At 44.7% G+C, this 22109-nt stretch overlaps 1 long non-coding RNA gene across 2 annotated transcripts; it reads left to right on the top strand.

The window, feature by feature from the left end:
- Positions 1-1172: 1172 nt before the first annotated feature.
- Positions 1173-20035, top strand: LOC114217689 (uncharacterized). 2 transcript variants are annotated; one of them, XR_003611022.2, is made up of 3 exons: positions 1173-1364; positions 18527-18633; positions 18789-20035. It is a non-coding gene; the product is annotated as an uncharacterized LOC114217689 (long non-coding RNA). The 2 variants fall into 2 exon arrangements; XR_003611021.2 differs by lacking the exon at positions 1173-1364 and adding an exon at positions 12595-13001.
- Positions 20036-22109: the final 2074 nt, after the last annotated feature.

Raw genomic sequence — 22109 nt, 5'->3', positions numbered from 1 at the left:
TTGACACTTGGCTTTATGATCCTGCTGATCCCTACAGCCCCGCACTTCTAGACGTGGTCTATGATTTAGTTTTTTCATGTACAATATCTAATACTGATAATCATCATTCTGACTCTTCCAGTAGTGAGCTGGCTACTTTGAAAGTTGCAGAAATGGTGGTATTTCCATGTTTTTCAAGGTCTCCTCATCTCTGTACCCAAATTCACTGGCTCCTGGACCTGCATGGAAGATTGACGCTCTACAAAGCTCATCCCAAGCATTTCTAGATTGTTAGACGTGTGCCCATCAACAGTGCTGGCCAGCTCTTAGGTCGGCTCGGCTGCTTTGTGGCATCTGCTGTTTCTTTACTCCTTTTGGCTGACTCTCTCTGTCACTTGGCACCGCTCTGCCCACAAGCATATTTGCCTCACCCTGGGCATCCCCATTCGCTGAGAGGCCCATGGCCAAGTGGGAACCTGCATGCCCTATGATGGGCACATATCCCCAGCCATCAGGAGACCAAGGATGCTCAAGATTCCATGACAAAGCGTGGGAATCCTACTTCCCTGTTTTTGCAAGTTATACTTTATTACTGGATATCAATGCAGCAAAATAGTTAACATTTATGGGGTTTAATATATGCATATTCATATGTATCATCACATTTAATCCTCACTTAAGTAAAGTCCCAAACTATTGTTGCTGCTGTTAATTTGCAGATTAGGAAAGTGAGGCTCAGAGAGATTATTTATCTCACCCCAAGTGACACAGAGAGTAAGAAGCAGAGCTGCTTTACTCTAATTCCAGTGCTCTTTGCATGCACACCAGAGAGCTTTCACCCCCAACATCTTACAGAGTAAAGGAAAATGCCTTCCTTATGCTTACACTAGGTTGCAGGCATGTCTGAGCTTGCTGGTGAGTTGATAAGACAGGGCAGCTCTCAAATGTCTATTTTTGCAAGTTAATTGCTTGGAGTGAAGGACTTGTCCAGAACTTTATATCTGGGCATCCAGGGAGCCATTAGAATGAGGATGTTTGCACGATGCAATTTTTTACTTTGTCTCATAGACTCTGGCTGATACCCTGTGCAGAGAGAAGACTCAGCAGGAGTTAGTTTAGCTGCATGGGAGCCCATGGCGAAAGAAAGAGGGTGAAGGGCATGACTTCCTCTTTTGAAGAGAACAGTGTGTAGCCTACAGTATACAGCACCTTAAGGGCTGGCACTGTTGGGGGGCATCTAGGAAGAGCGTTTTGGCACAGACCACAGCGGTACCACAAACACCTCGGGACCAGGAGCATGGGTAGGACCGGGCACTGTCCTCCTGTGACTTTTCCAGCAGCGGCCATCAGACAGAGGCTTGGACGGGGAAGTGACAGCAAAGTCGGTGAGTTTAGGGGAGCACCCCAGAGACTTCTAGAAGTAACCTGAAGTAGGCTGGAAGCTTAGGTCAAACCAGTAAAATTTAAGTTATTACATTCCATCACTCACATTAGTATCTAAAGACTACAGAGATCTGGATGGACTTGAATGTTAAGAGTTTTTATTGAAACATCTTTTTAAGTTTCTCCTGATAGCCTCTACCTTCACAGAGGCACTGGGCAAAATATAAACCCAGCTGATGTCCTGCTCCTCACTTAATAACTGGAGGTTTGGTCCCTCACACAAGCCACTTGTTCTCTGTCCCTTTGGCAATGGGATGAGTTTTTTCTTGCAAGTCATTGCAGCCCTTCATGTCATTCGGCTTCGGGTTGGGCTGCTCCTCAGACATGTCTGAATTCTAGTGATAGATGCATCTTCAGCTCAAGCTATGCTACCCACTAGAGGGGGAAATGAAAGTCTGAAAAAGGATCAGCAACTTACCGTCCATTACGCATCTTACTCTGGAATAAGGAATGTTCACAGGTAGGTGGTTCCTTATTATAGAACAACCCAGAGCTGCTGATACGAACGCTAAAACGTGGTTCTTCGGTCATGTATGGTGATGATGCCCTAGTGCTATTTGATTTCATGGCACCTTTTCCTGGAGGAGAGTTGCATCCTCCTTCTGTTTTTTGATCTCATTGGGTTCTGTGCTCAGTGTGGAGTCTGGCTGAGATTCTCTCTTTCCCTCTGCCCCTCCCACCTCTCTAAAACAATAAAAAGATAATTTCTGGGAAGATTGTTATAATTTTTGTTCCCCTTGTGAAATTCTGGATACCATGACCCATTGCATAACTAGGCATAAAGACTGAAATTTCGTTCCAAGAGTGAATAACAAAAAAGAATATTTGAAGTGTCAGAAAATAGCTTGTGATCGTGAAGGCTTATTTTGATATCGTTGAACTGCTAACTGTCTATATTCTAAGCTGTATACTGGTTGCCAAACCTGGTCATTATAAATGTTGGCATCCTTGATACAGAATTTTTCTTATTTTGATACTACCTTTTTATTTTTAAAAATCACTATAGAATATGGTACAGCTTCATTATTGGAGATCAGCAGAAAAAATGGCCATGTAGAAAGTCTGAAGTGTAGGCAACCAGACCACTGTGCTTTGTGGCATAGGTAACAATTTTCAGTGGCAAGTGTGGAAACTTCCTGTTTCATGTTCATGTTCAACTTGAAGAATAAATAAAAATATATTACATTGTATTTGAATAGCTCAGGACACACAAGGCTTAATCCAGTCTGGGTCTATGAGATCCAGAGGGTCTCTACCCTCTTGAGGAATTTGCAATATGAGCAGGTCCCTGTCCCTTTACAAGAGGTAGGATAACTATCCCAGAAACTTAGTATCTTAGAAATTCCTCATTTTAGAAGTCCCTCCTGCTGCTATATCCTCTCTATTTACCCACTGGCATCATGAAGGATGGCAATAGTTTAGAAGTATATATCAGTTACATATTTATTTATTTATTTAAAGATTTTTTATTTATTTATCTGAGAGAGAGAGAGAGAGCGCGCACACACGTATAAACTGGGGGAGCAGCAGAGGGAGAGGGAGAAGCAGACTCCCCGCTGAGCAGGGAGCCCGTTGCGGGCCTTGAACCCAGGACCCTGGGATCATGACCTGGAGCTGAAGGCAGACGCTTAACCAGCTGAGCCACCCAGGCGCCCCCAGTTACATATTTAAACACAATGTTTTGTACAATCTTTCAGCATACTTCTGTCCCCCAGCAAGTATCCTTTTGAACAGGGGCTGCTTTTACTCATTTTATTTCTCAGCATCTAATGGGAGAGCAACACACAAGAGAGAGCCAGCCAGTGTCTGTTGAGTGAGTGAAAAAATGAATTCATGCATGAATGAATACATCAACCTAACTTTTCTAAGGGGAAATAATAGAAATGATGAAAGCTATACTGTTCTTAATACTTAAACCTCTTCAGAGAGGTGTGTGCATTCACTCAGCAAATACTTATAGAATCCTGACTAGGCACCAGGCACGATGCAAGACACGGGAGACAGGGTGGTGGCTTATGGGCTCAGAGGTCTTTGGTGCTGGCCTTGGTAGGAGCTGCCGTGTGCTGTGGTCAGGACAGCTGCTAAGCCTACAACTTGCAGACAGCTGAGTGGATGACGAGAACAGAGAAGCAAGTGTGTGAGATGCTGTGAATACATTCAGATGTGGGCAGGAGAAGTGAGGTAGGTTTCAGAGAGCACAGCGCCGGGAGAGATTTTAATTTTATTTATTGCAAAGTGGGAGAGATGAAGGGTTTCTGAGGGCTGGATGGGGAGGAGTCAAGAAAGCAGAAGTCATTCAAAGTCACGGCTGCACTTGGAGTAGGGAGCGTGACTATAGGAAGAGGAATGGAGGAGGAGGGGGGGAGTCCCTGACGGACACGGGCCGTGGAGATGCAGGAGTGGATGGAGCCGGGAGCCATGCTGTTGGAGGAGCAGGTGTCCCCACAGGGGCAGAGGAGTCTAGGAGTGGCACTGGGAACTAAGATGAACCCAACCCCACATTTTCTTTCTAAAGTAGGAAGATGAGTGCTATGCACTGAATCATGTCCCACTCAAAAATCAAGGGTTGAAGCTTTAACTCCCCAGTGGGATGGTGTTCGGAGATGAGACCCATGGGAGCTAATTAGAATTACCTGAGGTCCTCGTGACGGGATTAGTGCCCTTATAAGAAAAGATACAGGGAGAAGTCAGCCATCTAAAGCCAATAAGGAATTCCTGGCCAGAAGCCATCCCTGTGAGCACCTAGACCTTGGGCTACCCATCTCCAGAACCACGAGAAGGAAATGTCTACTATTTAAGCCCCCATGTACGGTATTTTGTTATGGCGGCCTGAGCACTGAGACAATGAGCAAACAATCAGTAGCTTCACCAAGGTCATCACTTGCAGAGTTTTAATGCAGCACCCAGTGAAGGAGGTGGGAACCTGGGATCCACAGGTTATATTTCTGGTGGACACATCATGCCCGCTGTTGTTGTCTGCAGAAGTACACACTCATTCATCACACTTTTCAGATGTGCATATATCCAGGCAAGAAGAAGGAGGGAAGGGAGGGATTCGGAGAAAAAAGGTGAAAGAGAAGGATCCGGGAGTCAGTAATGAGTGCTATTTTCATCTGCACCTCACCTTGCCTCTGCCCTCTGCTCCCAATAGTAATGCTCACCACCCACCTACTTTGCTGGTTGTCAGGGAAGTGTGTTAGAAATAATGACTTTGATCTTCTCTGATAAAGGGGTCGTGTTTGCACAAAACACTGTGTTAGCTCAATCGTGGTGAAATTGGCTTTTGCTTTCAATAAGGGCAGAATTGTTAAAGGTAGAAAAGTCTGAGTGGAATGAATTATGCAATTAGGTACCTCTTAACATGACTGAAAAGAACCCAATTTATGTCTCCAGAAAGGAATAGGCAGACTCTGGAAATGAATCCCTAAGCCATATGATGCTGGTCTATTTTTGCCCAATGAGCAAGGAGCTGGGGCTTTGCAAGCAGCTTCCTCGGAGCCTCGCACGGGGAGGCTGCACTGCCGGTCTGGGGAGCGAGCAGAGGAAAACTCCAGGACTTTGGCAAGCACTGCCCTGCTCCTCCTCTAAGGGCCTTCCTCCTGGAACGTGGTTCACGCTGCTGTCAGGGGAGACTTAAAGCAGCTTAACTGGGGTGTCCCCCGTGGCTGAGGGAAAGCCCTGGACAGACATGAAGCCGGCGACCGAGAGCCGGGAGCCATCTGAGAGTAACCTGCTGCAGGAACGTCCCCTTCCCACCTGCTGTGAGCCGGGGGTGTGCATCATGAGTCAAACCTTCGAGTGAGGCCTTCCCTCTATGGGGTGGCTGATCCATTGCTAGTCTTCACCTGGGAAATTGCACAGTGTTTGTGAATTCCTCTGATCTTATGGCCTCTGAGCAGCGTTATCGAGAGATTCCAATCCATGTAGAAGGCTTAGTGCTTGACTTCAAGGAGCATGCAATATATGTGAGGAAACAAATCACACATAAGTGATTGCAAGCTCCACTGTTTAGATTTTAATGATCTTTGGGTCAATCTTCATGATAAAATATACAGGTTTTAAGTATCATTGGATATCTTAGTCTGTTTAGGCTGATAAACAGTCTTAGGCTGTTTAGACTGGGGATCTTATTTTTTTAATGATTAATAAGACTTTCTTTAATGGACCATTTCTTTTTTTTTATTCTGTTATGTTAGTCACCATACAATACACCATTAGTTCTTGATGTAGTGATCCACGATCCATTGTTTTTGTATAACACCCAGTGCTCCATGCAGCACGTGCCCTCCTTAATACCCATCACTGGGCTAACCCATCCCCCCTTCCCCTCTAGAACCCTCAGTTTGTTTCTCAGAGCCCATAGTCTCTCATGTTTTTTTCCCCCTCTGATTTATCCCCCTTCAGTTTTCCTTCCTTCTCCTAATGTCCTCCAGGCTACTCCGTATGTTCCAAAATAAGTGAAACCATATGATTGTCTTTCTCTGCTTGACTTATTTCACTTAGCATAGGTCCATATATACAATGGAATATTACTCAGCCATCAGAAAGGGTGAATACCCACCATATGCATCGACATGGACAGACTGGGGGTCTTATTAACAACAGACTTTGTTGTCCACAGCTCTGGAGGCTGGAAGTCCAAGATGAAGGTATCAGCAGATTCAGTGTCTGGTGAGAACCTCTTTCCTGGTCCACACATGGTGTCTTCTCACGCTGTCCTCACATGGTGGGAAATGGTGAGGGGCTCCCTGGGGGCTCTCTTATAAGGGCACTACTCTATTCGTGGGGGCTCCCCCCTCACGACTTCATCACCTCCCAAAGACCCCACCTCCTAACACCGTCACCTTGAGGGCTAGGTGTCAGCGGGTGCATTTGGGGGACACAAACATTCAGTCTATAGCAAAGACCAAGTCATAAAACTCTTAGGATCTCCAGAGCCTCAAGCTTGTCATGCTTCAACCAGAAAATCAGAACCAGTAGGGATTTGTTTCAGGCTAGCAGCTTACTAATGGTGGGTGCTGGTGAAGGACCCTCTGCATTTGATGCCGGGGTTTGACATCCTCAGTGCCCAGTCAGGAGGGAGGGTTGCAAGCAGGCTGGAACCCCTCTAGTTTTGTTTTCTGTACCAACTAATGCTTTCCACCATATGATGTAATTTCCTTATCATATTTGTTATCTATTGACCATCTCCCCCATTAGCATGTAAGCTCTGTGAGATAACAGATTTCCTTTCTTTTGCTCAGTGGTGTGTCTCACGCATCTAGAACAGTGCCTGGAACATTATAGGTTAGGTACCCATAGAAATGGATGCATCTATACAAGTGTGTTTAATGAGACAACTTTGTTGATGTACAATGATATAAAAGTACCTGTTGCATAAATGAAAGATAAAAATAAATCCAGTTAGATCATATTGCAGAATAGATTCCAAGGCTATGAGTGACAGAGATTTAAATATTGTTGAATATATAAATATAGATATAGATACTTATACGTTATAAAATATGTAAATTTAAATATGATGTATATAGAATTTAATAGATTTTAATCCTCATGGTAACTCTGTGGGTGGTTTCTATGGGCTCTGCTTTATAGATTAAGAAACAAAGACTCCAATAATTTATGTATTTAACCCTAAATACAGTTTTTAAGTGATAAGGTGAAATTTAGCTGTTATCTCTGTATTTCAAAAGTTGGGTTTTTGTTTAAACCAATTAAATAGGACTTTCTTTTCAGTATGAGGGTTTCTAATTTATTGAGTTCAAATATAAAGAAACAAATAAAGCAAGTTGTTTTCTTGTTTTTGTTGTTTGTTTGTCTTCCAAGAGAGGGAGAGAGGGCTGGGGAGGTGGGGTGAGGAGCAGCAGGAGAGAGAGACTCTTAAGCAGGCTCCACGCCCAATGCGGAGCCTGATACGGGACTCTATCCCACAACCCTGAGATCATGACCCCAGCTGAAATCAAGAGTTGGACATTTAACCAACTGAACCACCCAGGCGTTCCAAGCAAGTTTTGACAGCTCAGGAAGATCCAGAGTTTAGAATGAGTTTTTAAATCTATAATTGTCAGAATTACGACTTCTAAATTTCAGATTCAAAAGTCCTTTTGAATTTCATTTTAATCAGAGAATCTTTAACTTATTAAAACATTCAAACCGTCCTCCAGAATAGTATTATCTGCCCTTTCTAACAAAGAAAACAGGAAGTCCCATTTTAAGAAGTCAAGTCAAAGAGATATTCAAATTGTACTTAGGGAACCCATAAATCACTATTTTTTTATATCTTTTAAAAAAATGATTCTGCTTTTATGGAAATTAAGTAACTCCTAAATGTCAAATTGAGTTCTGCATAGTTTACTGTAGATTTAATTTTTAGTAATTGTTTCACCTTCTGAGTAGCTCACACCAAAGATGTAGAAAATGCGTTTTTTATAAATTATACAGAAATTAAGTATATCTAGATAATTCCTACGTTTTGTATTTTCTAGAACAATTTATGCCTAAACTTAGACTCTTGTAAATTGGTAAAACAAACAAACAAACAAACACAAACAAACAAAAAAAACCCCCAACACCCAGGTCATTTGTCTTATCAAGTCTTGGTGCTTATGGAAAATACCCTTGAGGACAATGTCCACCTGTTGAGTAGCACAGAGGAAGTGTCCGAGGCTCACACACAGACACTACTCACGTGGAGCAAATGTGCTTTGCTAACATAGCGATCTAAATTACTTTCCTCAGAAATGTTCAGGTTGGGAAACTAAAGAAGTTTGCCAAGCTTGGAAATGGGTTGGTCCAAGCATCACAAAAAGACAGACGACACCGAGAAGTGGCAGCTCTGAGAAGGGACACACCCAACAGCATTCGGTAGAACAAAATACTGGCATCTCAACAAGGCAGTGAAAGATAGGAGAATGTGTGTCCCTCTGCGGGGGCCAGATGGTCGAGTACCATGGTGCTCAGATATGTTTGTGCCGTGGAACCCTTCTAATTGTGTGCTCCTACTTGGTATCCCAAATACAGAAGTGGAGGTAAGACAGGAAATGGGTTTTTCTCTTTCTCCCCTGCTCTCCCAGCCCCTTCCTCCCTCCTTTCCTTTCTTCCTAGACTAAGCTGTTTCATATGCTCAAGCCTCTACCCTTCCCTTGTTATTTTGTTATTTATTGTCCATGGAGATCAGGACTTATGGATGGTGGGGACAGTCATATCAAGCCCAGCCTCTGGATTTCATCTGCAACATCTCGTATTTACGCTATAGCAAGACTGTCATGATTCACTTGGGCAAGTAGTTACACACTCTTTTGTACGGTGGTCAGGCTTACCTTCAAATAGCAGATTCCACACAGCAAATGCAGAAGGAATGAGGAAAATAAAAAAATCACCATTGGACCCTAGAGTGACAATCACAGCAGGGATGCACTAATGAACGCTCAAGGCGGTGGGGAAAAACTTTAAGGAGAAACAGGATATTTGCATAGTTGCAAGTATCTCCCCTTCAAGTAGTTATTAAATACTGTGGCGATTCTAACATTTGTCCCCAAACACCTGACGTCATCTGCAGGAGGTGGAGCCTGATCACCCCCTGGAGGGTGGGCGGCCTGCAGCGACTCTAGTGAATAGAGTATGGAGAAGGGGACACAGAGACTCACAGGAGAAAGGCGACCCGCGCTCCCCTCACCTCAACAAGGTTGCCAGCACCACTCATCAGCAGAGTCAATGCCCTGTGCCCCAAATTTTGCGTGATGAGGAGGGCTCTGCACCTCTGAGGGATCCTTCTCCAAACCAAAACCTCAGTCCAGTAAGAAAACAGCAGACAAACCCAAACTGTGGGACGTCTTACAAAACCCCTGACCAGTACTCCCCCAAACTGTTAAGGTCGTCAAAAACAGGGGAGGTCTGATGAGAAATCATCACAAATCAAAGGAGACCCAACGAGTGAACGCCTGTGGTGACCAGGCCCCTCTCTGGAACATCGAAAGAACATCAGAAGAAAAAATGATGAGGTCCTCAAGGGTGCAGATTAGAGTTCTGTACAAATGTTAATTTCTCAGCTTTGATAAATGGACCCTGGTCATGTAAGGTGTAAACATTATGAGGAAATGTGGTCTATCCATACAACGGGATATTACTCAGCCTTAAAAAGGAAAGAGATTCTGGCACATTCTACAACATGGATATAATATCTTTGAGGATTTTATGCTGAGTGAAATAAGCCAGCCACAGGAAAAAAAAATCATAGAAACAGAAAGTAGCATAGTGGATGCCAGGGGCCAGAGTGGGGAAAAAATTGGGAGGTGTTGTTTGATGGGTTCAGAGCTTCAGTTTTGCAAGAGGAAAGTTTCTGCAGATGTGTTGTACAATGATGCCCTGTTAGTGAACACTCTTGAACTGTACACTCAAGAGTGGTTAGGATGATGAATTTAGGTGATGTGTCTTTTACCACACAAATTGAAAAAAAGCCATGTCTCTTCCCAAGGAAACGAGCCAACTTAAAAAGTTCTAAAGTTCTCTTGCTTCTTCCCCTTCTATACTGTGGAAGATAGATAAATAAAAATCTTGGAGACAAATTATCCCACTTTGCGAGGAGGAAGAACCGCACATCCTCTGCCTTGAGTTCCTGTTGAGTTTCTTATATTCCAGAATAATAGGAATAGCAAAACCCTCTTTGTTTGTGTTCAGTTCTGCAGCTGTGTATTGTGTTTGGGGCTTTGGCGGTTTGCTATTCTTTTCAACAAAGCTGACTTTGCCTTCTTGTCAACACCTGGGGCACCTACAGTGCTGATGCCTCGACCAGATACTTCCTGTTTTTCATATTTGCTCTGTTGTCCTTATTTCACCGTGGACAGCGCGGCTTTTCCATCTCTGATCCCATTATCCAAGGACGCGTAAGCTCTGTTGTAGGTTTCTCCTTTGTCATGGAAGGTGCGTGGTATGGAATGGTGGCAGCATTCGGTGCTTCTAGGCGTATAAATGACGGGAAGCAGATACAGCGTAAAAATAACCATCTATGTCCCAAATGTCCGCACAGAAGTAACACATCCAAGAGACCGAAATGTTTGTAGTTGGGCTATCTAAATAAAAATATCCCATCTCCCTGTTTCTCCCAGAGAGTAGAGTTTTCATATTGTGGAACATCAGGTGTCAGAGGGCGAGGGCCCTCCGCTGGCCTCTCCTCAGGAGTTGGCTCTGATGCCGGCCCCCCACCCCACTCCAGCTGCTCACACCAGAACCTGGGGTGTCCTGGGGCTCTGTGAGTCCTTCCCTCCCGCGGCCGGCGGGTGGCCAATTCCGGTAGCATGACCGTGTGGCTCTCCCTGTGCACTCCTTGTCGCCGCTGTGTCCACCTGCATTTGGCTACCATCAGGGTGTGGTCAACGGCCTCCCCGCTGCCCCCAGGCCCATGTCCTCGCCGTCCCACCGAAATCCAAGCCGGTCTCCTCAGGGAGCCACGACAGTCTCCCTAGAAGAGAGATTCGGTCTGGTCCATGCACTTCTTCGAACATTCCATTGCGTTCCCTGTATCTCTCTGCAGGACTGGGGTGAGACAGGCAAGTGCCCCACTAAGCCAATAGTCTTGCATCCCTCAAATCTATGTCCTTTAAAGCTTGTTCAACATTGGTTTCATGAGGCTGACAGAAAGTGTTGCTGTTTTTCTTTTTAACAAAGATTATCACTGTTTTGAATACAGTAAGGGATTCACTACATGCACTGAATATTAACACAACGATAGTCTCACTGAATTGTGTTTCGTTCTGCAGCATTCCTATATTCAACACACCAGCCACCACGTTTCTCTAGTGCCCTTTTTCTAAGTTCTATTTTTATTTATGGCATGCCCTGCAGTTGCCAGAACAAGGCATCACAAGGATGTTGCCGACAGCTCGGTCTGCGCCCGCTGAGACTGGGTCAGCGGCATTCATCCAAACGCTTCTCCATCAAGGTCGTGGGTGGCTTCATGGGTGGCAGCAACACATTTCCCCAGTTTCATGTGGTGGAAAATGGAGGAGCCTGGAGTTAGCAGACAGCCTGTCTGCAGCTTATCCCAAAGATTGTTTCCTGGAACAGCTGCTCCCCTGGTCCTCTCTGTAACCGGCCTCCAGCCTTTAGGGTAGGCTCCTGACCCCTGCTGGGAGCACAGCACCCTCATCCACACTGAGCCAGCTCTGTGTCTCCACCGGCCTTCCTGGGCCCCGTTTTGTTCCGTGTCCCAGGCCAGTGCAACTGCTTGAAGCCTCAGCAAGAGCCGAGTGCTCCCCCCTTGAATTCCTCCCACTGCCCGGCACAGGGAGCCCCTGCTCTATCTTGATGAGTCCTGTGCACGCCTCACCCATCTCGTGGGACGGGAGCCCACGAACGCTGTGTAACTAAGGGATGTGTCATGGAGGGGCCACGTAGTGACGTGTGGAGAGGGTGAGGTGGCCGACAAGCGGCGGGGAAGCACGGGGTCAACACTGTGGGGGAACATGGGTGCCAGCACCCCACAACCTCCTCCTCCCACCCCCAGATCTTCTGCCCCTGCCTTCCCTGGGGGCTCCACCAGAAGCCACATGGCTGAGCTCCCCCGGGCAAGCACAGGACGGAGAAAGATGCAGGGGTTTATCTGGTGGACAAACATCACCCATCACGTTTTAGATCAAGTATAATTTCCATAATGCCTGTCTGTTTCCACCGGGCAGCAGGCACTCCCTCCATGTCTTCCCATCACCGCAACTTACAAAAAGGGGCTGTGTGATTGCAAACTTGTCGGTCTCCTCCCTGGATGGTGAGTTCCTCCAGGGGAGGGCTGCCTTTTGTGTGCCCTTGGCTTTAGGGCTTTCTTTCTGATTTAGTCTGATGGCACTCTCTCTGCCATCAGACTGCTCCTCCAGAGCTCAGGGCTGGGGGAGCTCACACATTTGAAGACTCATGGTATAGGACAGCTGGGAAATGGACACGCCATCAAGTGGTTATTTGAATAGAGTCTTACAAGGAAGGAATTCTTTTCTTTACAAAACAAAGTGTGAAAACAAGCTTTAAGAGCTCTTATAGAAAAGTACCATAAATAATTTATATGTAGAATCATTTTTGTTGTTGAGAATTACTTTAGAGACCACGTATGTTGTATTTTTATACCCCCTTCTTAATATTCAAAATCCATATGGGCACTCACCTATTATCATTCCCTGCCCATGAATTCCTATCAAATAGTTCCCTATGCTTCTTCTCATTTGAGTCTAGACTGGTTTACTTCCTGGCTCCTTTATGGTGTATCCTCATCGTTTCATATGATGAAATTCATTATGATTCATTAAATTTGCTCATAAAAAGAGCTTGATATCCCCCTGGGGCAAGTTCATTAAGAGAATCTCTTTGGTTCAATTATGAATCATTTTTTCCCTGAATCCAAAGGCAGCTCCTAAGATGCAACCGTGAGCAAGGAGTCCTCACGTGGCAGATTTGGGAATCCAGCAGCCAAAAATCAGGGCCTGCACAGCAATTTCTGAATAAAAATATCACTGTGGGAGAGGGAGCGCCATATGGCTGTCTGGTGGTGCTCTATGCTCGGCGTCAACTGAATTTCCAAGGACCGACTTGCACAGAAGGTAATTATGCCCTTGCACACTGTGCTGGGATGTGTCACACGGGGACTCTGAGGGGGCTGGGGATGCAGTTGCCCATAGATCAGAGTGAGTCTGCTTTGTTATTACCCATTGAAGGATCACGGACGCTTCCCTCCAGAAAGCCACAGTTCGGAAGATAAAAATTTAGATCTAAGACATTTCTCCTGTATCACCCTTTCTTCCAAAATTAAAGGGAATTCCCCTCTCTGAGTTGGCGTTTCATTGCTGTTTCCATCTGGTGGTCTCTCTCCTTCACACAGTGAGCGAAGAAGGACATTTCCCCAGTTCCTTCCCAGATGACTTCAGGAGTGTTATAGATAATGACATAGTTTACGCTCACCGAAGGGAAAGAAAGAGCTGGTTTTCAGAACACATTTCAGGAGAGGGTCTCTGGGTGTTATCTACATGCTATTTCTGCAACTGGTCTCCACTTGAAAAATATTTGTAGCCTTGACAATATTTTCACACTTAGTGAAAAATATACCATTTGCCCCTTGCCAAGTGCGTCCCATTTCTGAATCAGGTTATTTATTCATCTGATTTAGCAGCTGCCAGCACAATGGCAGGATGCAGAGGGAGGGGAGATGCTGTTCAGAGTCACAGGATGTGGTGCCCCAGGGCAGGGAGCGTGCCCCCCTCCTCGCCCCCCGCAGGAACAGAGCAGAGAGGCTGGGAAGGAACAGCCTTCCAGCCTTCCAGCAGAAGGGAAGGGGTGTCCCCTCCATTGTGGTTCTCTGCAGTCTCCTCTCTTCCTGCTCTTCCTGCTCCCGGCTCTCAGCTCAGGCAGGGGTGAGGGCAGGGGGCTCTGGGGACCCACCCAGCCCCGCACTCACTGTCCTCTGGACCCTCCCATCTCGGGTCCTCTCTGCTCAGAGCCGCCGCCCAGGTAGAAAAGGGCATGCCCTGAGACACGGGGAGAGTTTCGGTTAATAATTTAGTCCCAGTTGCAGACTTGGAGTGCATCAAAAGTAAAATAAGTGACCAAAGTATTTTCCCAGAAGGGTCACTTAAGACAGACGAGTTAGACCCTATGCAAAGAATTCACTGTGAAGCCATCTCTTCCACTCCTCCTGAAAATAAAAGTTACTTATCTGTGTTTTGTAAATAAACTAAATTATTTTCTCTCTTAAAATTCTCTTTTTGATTTTGTTTAACAGCTTTATTGAGATATCACTGACATATACAATTGTGTGTTTTTAAGGTGTAAGACGTGATATTTGATATTTGCATATACTGGGACATGATCACCACCATCAATATAATTAACACACCCATCACCGCACATAGTTACCATTTCTGTGTGTGTGTGTGTGTGTGTGTGTGTGTGTTATGAGAAGAGTCCGTCTAAGATCTTCAAGTACTCACTCAGTGCGTTAACTAGAGTCACCATGCAGGACATTAGGTCCCGAACTTATTACCTGGTAACTGGAAGTTTGTGCCCTCTGACCAGCGTGTCCGCATGCCCCCACCCCAGACCCTGGCAACCACCATTCTCCTCTCTGCTCCTGTGAGTTTGGTTTAGATCCCACATAGAAATGAGCTCCTGCAGTGTTAGTGTTTCTGCATCTGGCTTATGTCACTTAGCATTATAATCCTCCAGGTCCATTTATGTTGTCACAAACGGTGGGATTTCCTTGTTTTTAACCTTTAATAAACTTTGAGGTTGTGAAATGAGAGGGTTGGGGCAGAGGAATAATTATCTTTGATCTGATTAACTTTTATAGGCACTATTGGTGTCATTCCCGTGGCTGTTCCCATGTGTTGCTTCTAACATGATTAATTTTTATACTTTGTATTCAGGAATAATTATAGAGTAAGAGGAAGTTGTAAAAATAGTTTTGGAGAGTCTCAGGTCCCCTTGACCCACCTTCCCCCCATGACATAGTCTTAACAAGAGTGCAGTTCAAGTTCAAAACCAGGATACTGGCACGGCGCATTGCTGGGAACCAGACCATGCAGACTTTATACAATGCTCCCCATTTTTCACATGTGTGCATGCGTGTGTGTGTATGGGGCGGGGAGGGCCCATGTAGCTTTATCCCTGGAATGGATTTCTGTAAGTACCTCCCTGATCAAAATGCAGAGTCTTTTCATCCTCCTCACAGAATAGCTCTCTCAAGCTGCTCCTTTGTCCCACACCACAGCCCCACCCCTGTCCCACCAACCTGTTCTTCATCTTTAGGGCCATTTAAAGAATGCTTCAGAAATGGAACCATACAGGATGGTACCCATTTTCCACCAAGCATAATGTCTTAGTGTCCATCCAAGTTGCTGTATGTATTACAAAGTTTGTTCCTTTTTATTGCTAAACAGCATTCCATCCTAGGACAAACCATAGTTGGGTGACGTTTCACCCACCGAAAAAAAAATTGGGGTTGTTTCTAGATGCTTTTTCTATTATGGAGAAAACTGCTATGAGCATTCATGCACAGGTTTGTTTTTTTGTTTGTTTGTTTGTTAGTTTTTTGGTGCACATAAGTTTTGATTTCTCCAGGGTAGATGTCCAAGAGTAAGATTGCTGGTTTATAGGGAAGTGTGTTTCGTGTTACAAAACCCTGCCAGACCACCTCCTGGAGTAGTCACATCATGGTCCTTCCACCAGCAACAAGTGACGGACCCAGTGTCTGCCTCCATGCCAGCACGTGGTGCTACCCCTGCCTGTTATTTTCGGTGTCCTACTGGGTCACGGGGAGTGACATCGCACTGTGCTTTTCAGTTTGCACACCTCCAAAGGCTGATGGTGTTGAGCATCATTTCATACCTATTTGCTACCAGTATCTGCTGTTTATGTCTTTGCCCGATTCCCAACTGGGTCACTTGTGTTTTTATTGCGGAGATTTGAGAATTCTTCAGACATTTTGGATACAAGTCCTCTCTCAGGTATGTGGTTTGCAAATTGTATCCCCCAGCCTGAGGCTTGTCTTTTCATGCTCTTCACAGGAATTTTCACAGTGTGAAAATTTTTAATTCTGATGAAATCCACTTTATTAATTTTGGGGTGGGGCTTCATGCTGTACTAGCCAGGCCTAAGAACTCTGTGCCCAGACCTAGATCCTGAAGATTGTCCCTACTTTTTTTCTTTTTTTTTGAAAGAGACAGAGAGAGAGATTGAGTGCACACTTGAGCAGGGGGAGGGGCAGAAGGAGAGGAAGAGAGAGACTCTCAAGCAGAGCCCAACACGTGGCTTAATCTCATGATCCTGAGAACATGACTTGAGCTGAAATCAAGAGTTGGGTGTTTAACTAACTGAGCCACCTAGGTGCTCTAGTTAATTGGAATTTAAATAAAAGCTTAAAAAAAAAAGAAAGAAAAACTATCTTTCCTCCATTAAGTTGCTTTGGATTGTCTGTGTGGATCTACCGTTGGCTCTTTACTCTGTGCCATTGGTGCCTGTGTCTGTCCCTCCACCCACACGACACCGGTTCTGCAGCTGGTTAGGGAGTCTTGAATCAGAGTGATGTGCATGGCTTCATTCTTCCTCAAAATTGTCTTAGCTGTTCTAGTTTATCTTTCCATGTCAGTTTTAGAATAAACTTTTCTGTATCTACACAGCATTGTGTGGAGATTAGGAATTGCAGAGACCATGTGGGGGCAACACGGTATCTTTACTAGGTTGAATCTTCTGATCCCTGAACACAGCATGGTTTGCCACTTATTCAGATCTTCCTTGGTTTGTAATATGATTTTTAATTACACAGAGCTCTTCTGTTTTCATAGACAGGTTGAAATTCAGGAAATTCTTTTTTTTTTAAAGATTTTATTTATTTATTTAACAGAGAGAGAGACACAGCGAGAGAGGGAACACAAGCAGGGGGTAGTGGGAGAGGGAGAAGCAGGCTCCCCACGGAGCAGGGAGCCCGATGTGGGGCTCGATTCCAGGACCCTGGGATCATGGCGTCAGCTGAAGGCAGACACTTAACAACTGAGCCACCCAGGCGCCCGAAATTCAGGAAATTCTTGGGAATGGCCTTGGAATTACGCATGGTGATGTGCTTAGAGGTCACCCCAACTCATGAGGGCCAATTGTGCACATTTCTTTCCAGTTCTTAGGTCCATGATGTCACCATGGTAGCTTGAGGTTGGCCATGGACAATGGACAAATGGACAGGGGACAAATATTTCCCCTCTGCTTTTTGGAGGGCATTGTGGAAGGAGGGTGAGAAACTAAATTTAAGAGTATCCCTTTAGTGGAAAATCATCTGAGATTCAGACACTGGATCAATTTGAGCCAAAAATTCTCTCTAGTACATAGCCATATTATGTTAGGAATTCTTGAATTCAGATGGCCAAAGACTTAAGTTAAGCTTGTATTCACTTCGGAAGTAGCAATTTGTTAGAAAGATTTGTAATTATACAAGGGCAAATGGGTCCTAGTAAAGATATAGCCACAATTACTCATTCTTCCCTCATCAAATAAAACCTTAATCATAGCCCTATTGATTGCCAAAAGTAATCCTGTTGGCTAAAATTAGATCTTTTGATATTAACACACATTGAGCTGTTTGGTCATTTAGGTGGTAATTTTGATCCCCATAGGAAGTTTGGAAATGGAGAGATTTGCTCATTCAGTGAGAGAAGGTCAGCTGGCACACCTCCTCTCCTCCCTTGGCAAGCCTGTGAGCACTTGGCTCAGATACTACAGACCCAATGATTTGGAATCAGCCTCCCACCCCCATGTTTGAACTCAGGCTCTAATGGCTTCTCTGGTCTTTGACTTTAATAAATCTCTTTATTCATTTTTATTATATATATTTTTTCATTATTACAACAGTCATGCTGTAACTCAAAAATATGCTCAGAGCTTTCAAAATATTGGGAAAGACTAACAGGATACTTTGCCTGAGCTCTTACTTCAAGGATCCAGAAACAGTAACTATTAACATTCGCATGCATCATACTTCTAGTCTTCCTTCTCTGTGCTAGGTTATAATTATTCAACTGTCTTGTTTTCCCCTTTATTGCTATTTTCCCCTCAGAAATATGACCTCACTTTTTCACTTAACAACACTTTGTAAATACTGTTCTTTGTCATAAAATAATGTTGTATGTGGACACAGAGAGACATAGTAATAGCTGCAAATGTGTGGAGTGGTGAGCAAGAAGCAATGGACAAAACCCTCCCTGGGTCTGACAATAAAGTAAGAGGATGTTGCATTAAAATGTAGTAGGAAAGACTATCACCAAATTTTGACAAAGAATTCTCTGAGGCTATGATTCTGTTTAAGACACAAGAAGTATCTGGATTAAAAATTTAAAAAGTGAGAGGTGGAAGAAAGGGTTTGCGTGGAACTAGGGGGAGCCGCAGAGTTTTTGTTCAGAAGTGTTTATCGTGACGGATAGTTTATCATGTTGGGTCAAGAGGGAACCAGTTTATCTTGGACGTGTCTAATACAATGCAGTCTGGGGGCCAGAGAGGAAACCGGACAGCCTTTCAAGGTCCCTCCGAACCTGTGATTCTGTGATTAGTTGAATAACTGCTCTAAGTTGTAATTATTTTTCCCCTTCAGGGTAGGCAGTATGCATGAAGGCAGTTGTGGAGAAATATGAACAGTGCACGCTCCAGGGGGTCACTGGGGCCCTGGGATTCGCCTACTGAGATCTGCCCGGAGTCAGGGTATGTTGTTAAGCAACTTCATTTCGGATCACATCATCCATGGCACCCTTACCAGCCCGCCTTTACCCGATCAATAATTGGTAGTTTACATATAACAATGTTAAAATGTTACAGAGTCTTTGGTAATTATTGTCTTCATTATTATAATTATCTAGCAAAAACAGTATCTGGAGAGAAAGCTTTCCCTTGGACACAGCTTAGTACTGGTTGGCTATGAACCGGGCCATGAAGTGATGAGGATAGAGATGAAGCCGGCCTGGAATTTGCTACACATCCGCCCAAGACCCCACCTCTCTCTGCCATAAGACGGCCCATCACAGGCCCTGGGTTCCTCCTCATTTTCTTCAATTTTTGCTCTATTTATAGTTGAGGACCCTCCATTTGCCCCTGTTGAAATACATTAGTTGCTCTAAACGCGATGTCCCCCATGTGGGTGGAGGGGGTTGACATCCACAACTGCAGAGCACAGTCGTGGGAACCTGAGCATCCTGGCTGGAGAACTACCTGACGGACCAGAAGGGGAGTAATGACACGATGCACAACACAACTGCAGGAAGGGGTCAGAGCGCTCACGGATCAGATGTTCCAGAGAAAGAACAGAAACCTCCTACCCACGGGAGCTGGTGGTGGCCTATGACCTGAGGACGGCTCTGGTGGGTCTCTTTCCAATAACGAACACTGGGCCGGTGGATGATACTTGCTATACATATATGTACATACACACATGTGTACACATATATACATATGCCTTGATAAGTGGTATAACCATTTTATATCAATTGAATTTTGCTTCTTTTAATGATTGTACGGGATATGATGTCACTCTTCCCACGGCATATGTGTTTTGAATTTCTCCTAATGTTAGAGAGTTTTGCATAGGGTACTGAAAATCTCTCTTGCTCAGTCTTCCTTGGGAAAAAGTGCTCAGTCAGAAGACTAAGTGACGGATGTGGGGGTGAATGGTGGAAGTCAACAGTACGTTAGTAGGTCTATAACTCAGAGTCGGAAGAACAGACCTCCCCATCCTTATCATTGTCTCTCTGGTTCCCCAGAGTATGGGCTCCTTCTGGGGTCAAGCAGTTCCCAGACCGCCTGCACTGAGCCTAGGGCTCTGATCCCATGGCGTTATCCACTGTTCCCAGCTCCCCTCACCCATAACTACCCTCTGTACAACCTTGACACAGCTGGAGAGCAAACAGATGAATGAACGATACCAAGTGGATGATATGAAATCCTACCTGGGTGACTCCAACCCACACAAATTTCATCTTTCTTGAGACATCAACTTCCTGTTATATGTAATACTCCATGGACTCTTTATTCCCCTACATTTAACAATGCACTATAAACTATCTTGTTCAACATTTTTCTCTTTTCATGTGACTTTGGTTTTTATGGACGATTCTGTATACTATTTAATATACTCTTTGTTCCTCAATATTTAGCAATGTATAATAAAACCATTTGATTCATTATTACTCTCCTGTCTTGTTGCAGAGCTTGAGTTTATAAATTCCTACAGGATAGAAGGAAAAGACATTTCCTTAATTCTTAACATGAACCTAAGTTCAAAAGAGATACTCGGTTCTTGTTGCTTAATTGGAAATAGTTTCTCCTGGAAACCGAGAAACTCAGCACTGACTCTCCATATTGCTCAAGGTGAAGGGAAAGTGGGGCAGGAAATGCAGATGCGTAGGTAGGAAGGATGGGCATTTATGTAGCTTATGTCTTCATGCTTTACACAAAATACCCCATTTAATGTTTACCACCGTGCTGTAAGGAAGGTGCTATAGTGATGCTTCTTTTTTGAGTGTGGAACCTTAGTCCCCAGGGTGTAAGTAAGTTAGGGAAGTCAGGTCCTGGTCTGTCTGATTTCCGTATCCTTCTCCCAGGGCCTACCTTACAGGTGGCCCTTTCCTCAAATCTGCCAGAATCCAATGGCTTGATCCACTCCTACATAGATGCAAAAGGCCCCAGAGCAATACTCCCCCTCCATTGTCTTCCCTTTCCCCCCTTCCCTATCCTTTGTCTGGTTCATTTTTGACCTCTGTTCATTTTTTGAAATCCAGAGGTTCACTCTCACCTCGCTCATGGGCAACCTCAGGCAGAAAGTAGGCCCAGGTGGCATCATTTCTGTCCCCTTCCTTTCTTTTTTCTCTCTCTCTTTCAAGTTCTCACTCTACAGAGCTCCTGTCAAGGTACCAGGGTGATGTTTCAACAAACATAAGAAAGACGGTTGTAGAAATCTAAGTGAAAACATCCGCCTCATCAAACTTGTACTTTCCTGAGGTACTCAGCTACGTGGTTATAGTTTCAGGCAGTACCTATAATTGGAACAACTATGTTATTAGCTGACAGTCTCAGAGATAAAAACAAAAAGCATAGACCCTCACTTAGGTCTGCAGGGGAAAAAGCGCACACAATCCCAGCTGGTCTGAGTGAGAAGGTTTGTCTGTGAGATCTGGAGTCCCGTGTGTTGTGTCCCGAGGCAGTCTCTGCTCAGGATGGGGCCTGTGGAAATGTGATTAAGAGCAAGACGTTCTTTTTTTTTTTTTTTTTAAAGATTTTATTGATGTATTTGACAGAGAGAGAGCGAGAGCAGGAACACAAGCGGGGGAGTGGGAGAGGGAGAAGCAGGCTTCCCGCGGAGCAGGGAGCCCCATGTGGGGCTCGATCCCAGGACCCTGGGACCATGACCTGAGCCAAAGGCAGACGCTTAACGACTGAGCCACCCAGGCGCCCCAAGAACAAGACGTTCTTATGTGGATTATTGACCTAAGGAAGAAGGGAGACAATGAATTGCTCTCTGCATAAAAGACAGACGTAGGCCTTGATCACAAAGGGTCCTAGTTTACTGAAACTGCGTATTGCACACAGAGGAGTGCTGTGGAAATGCCATCCCTATGCAAATACAATGTCATAAATACATTAGCTGGCTAAATAGGCCACTTAAATAAACCTAATTAAGCTTAATGATTTTTTTCTCTTTTCTAAATAAGACCACTTAAAAAAAAATCAAATTAGTCCTATCTTGCTTTACTTGGCTGCTTGAAGGGGGGATTCTTGCTGACAGAGCTACGTACAGGCTCTGAAATCTCCGCACATGCACGGGTTTGGAAGCCCCACCACCTTCCAGGCTGACCTCCGCGTGGCTATTAGGGAGTAGGTCCCCTCGCTCCCCAGGACTTCACCGGCAGCTAACACGCAGTAAGGACGCAGAAAGCAAACCCACTGATGTGGTGCCGGAAAAAAAGAAAAGGAAAAAAGAATTCTTAAGTGTACCACCACCTTTTGATAAGGAAAGGCAATAAACATTAAAAAATAATTAAAAGGAATGCTTATCTGGAATCAGTCCAGCTTAGAAAATAGAAAGAATTCAAGATGTAATAAAGCTTCCTGTTTTTGAACAAGAGCAAGAGAAGAGAGAACAGGGGATCTTTCGTCTGGAAGAAGGATGAACGTTGTGGAACGTGAAG

This window comes from Eumetopias jubatus, unplaced genomic scaffold (genome assembly GCF_037043125.1).
Source record: "Eumetopias jubatus isolate StellerSeaLion01/CBP00866 unplaced genomic scaffold, mEumJub1_p1.0 scaffold_8, whole genome shotgun sequence".
Lineage (NCBI taxonomy): Eukaryota > Metazoa > Chordata > Mammalia > Carnivora > Otariidae > Eumetopias > Eumetopias jubatus.
The sequence above is the reverse complement of the archived record's forward strand: the minus strand, read 5'-3'. Positions and strand labels throughout refer to the sequence as shown.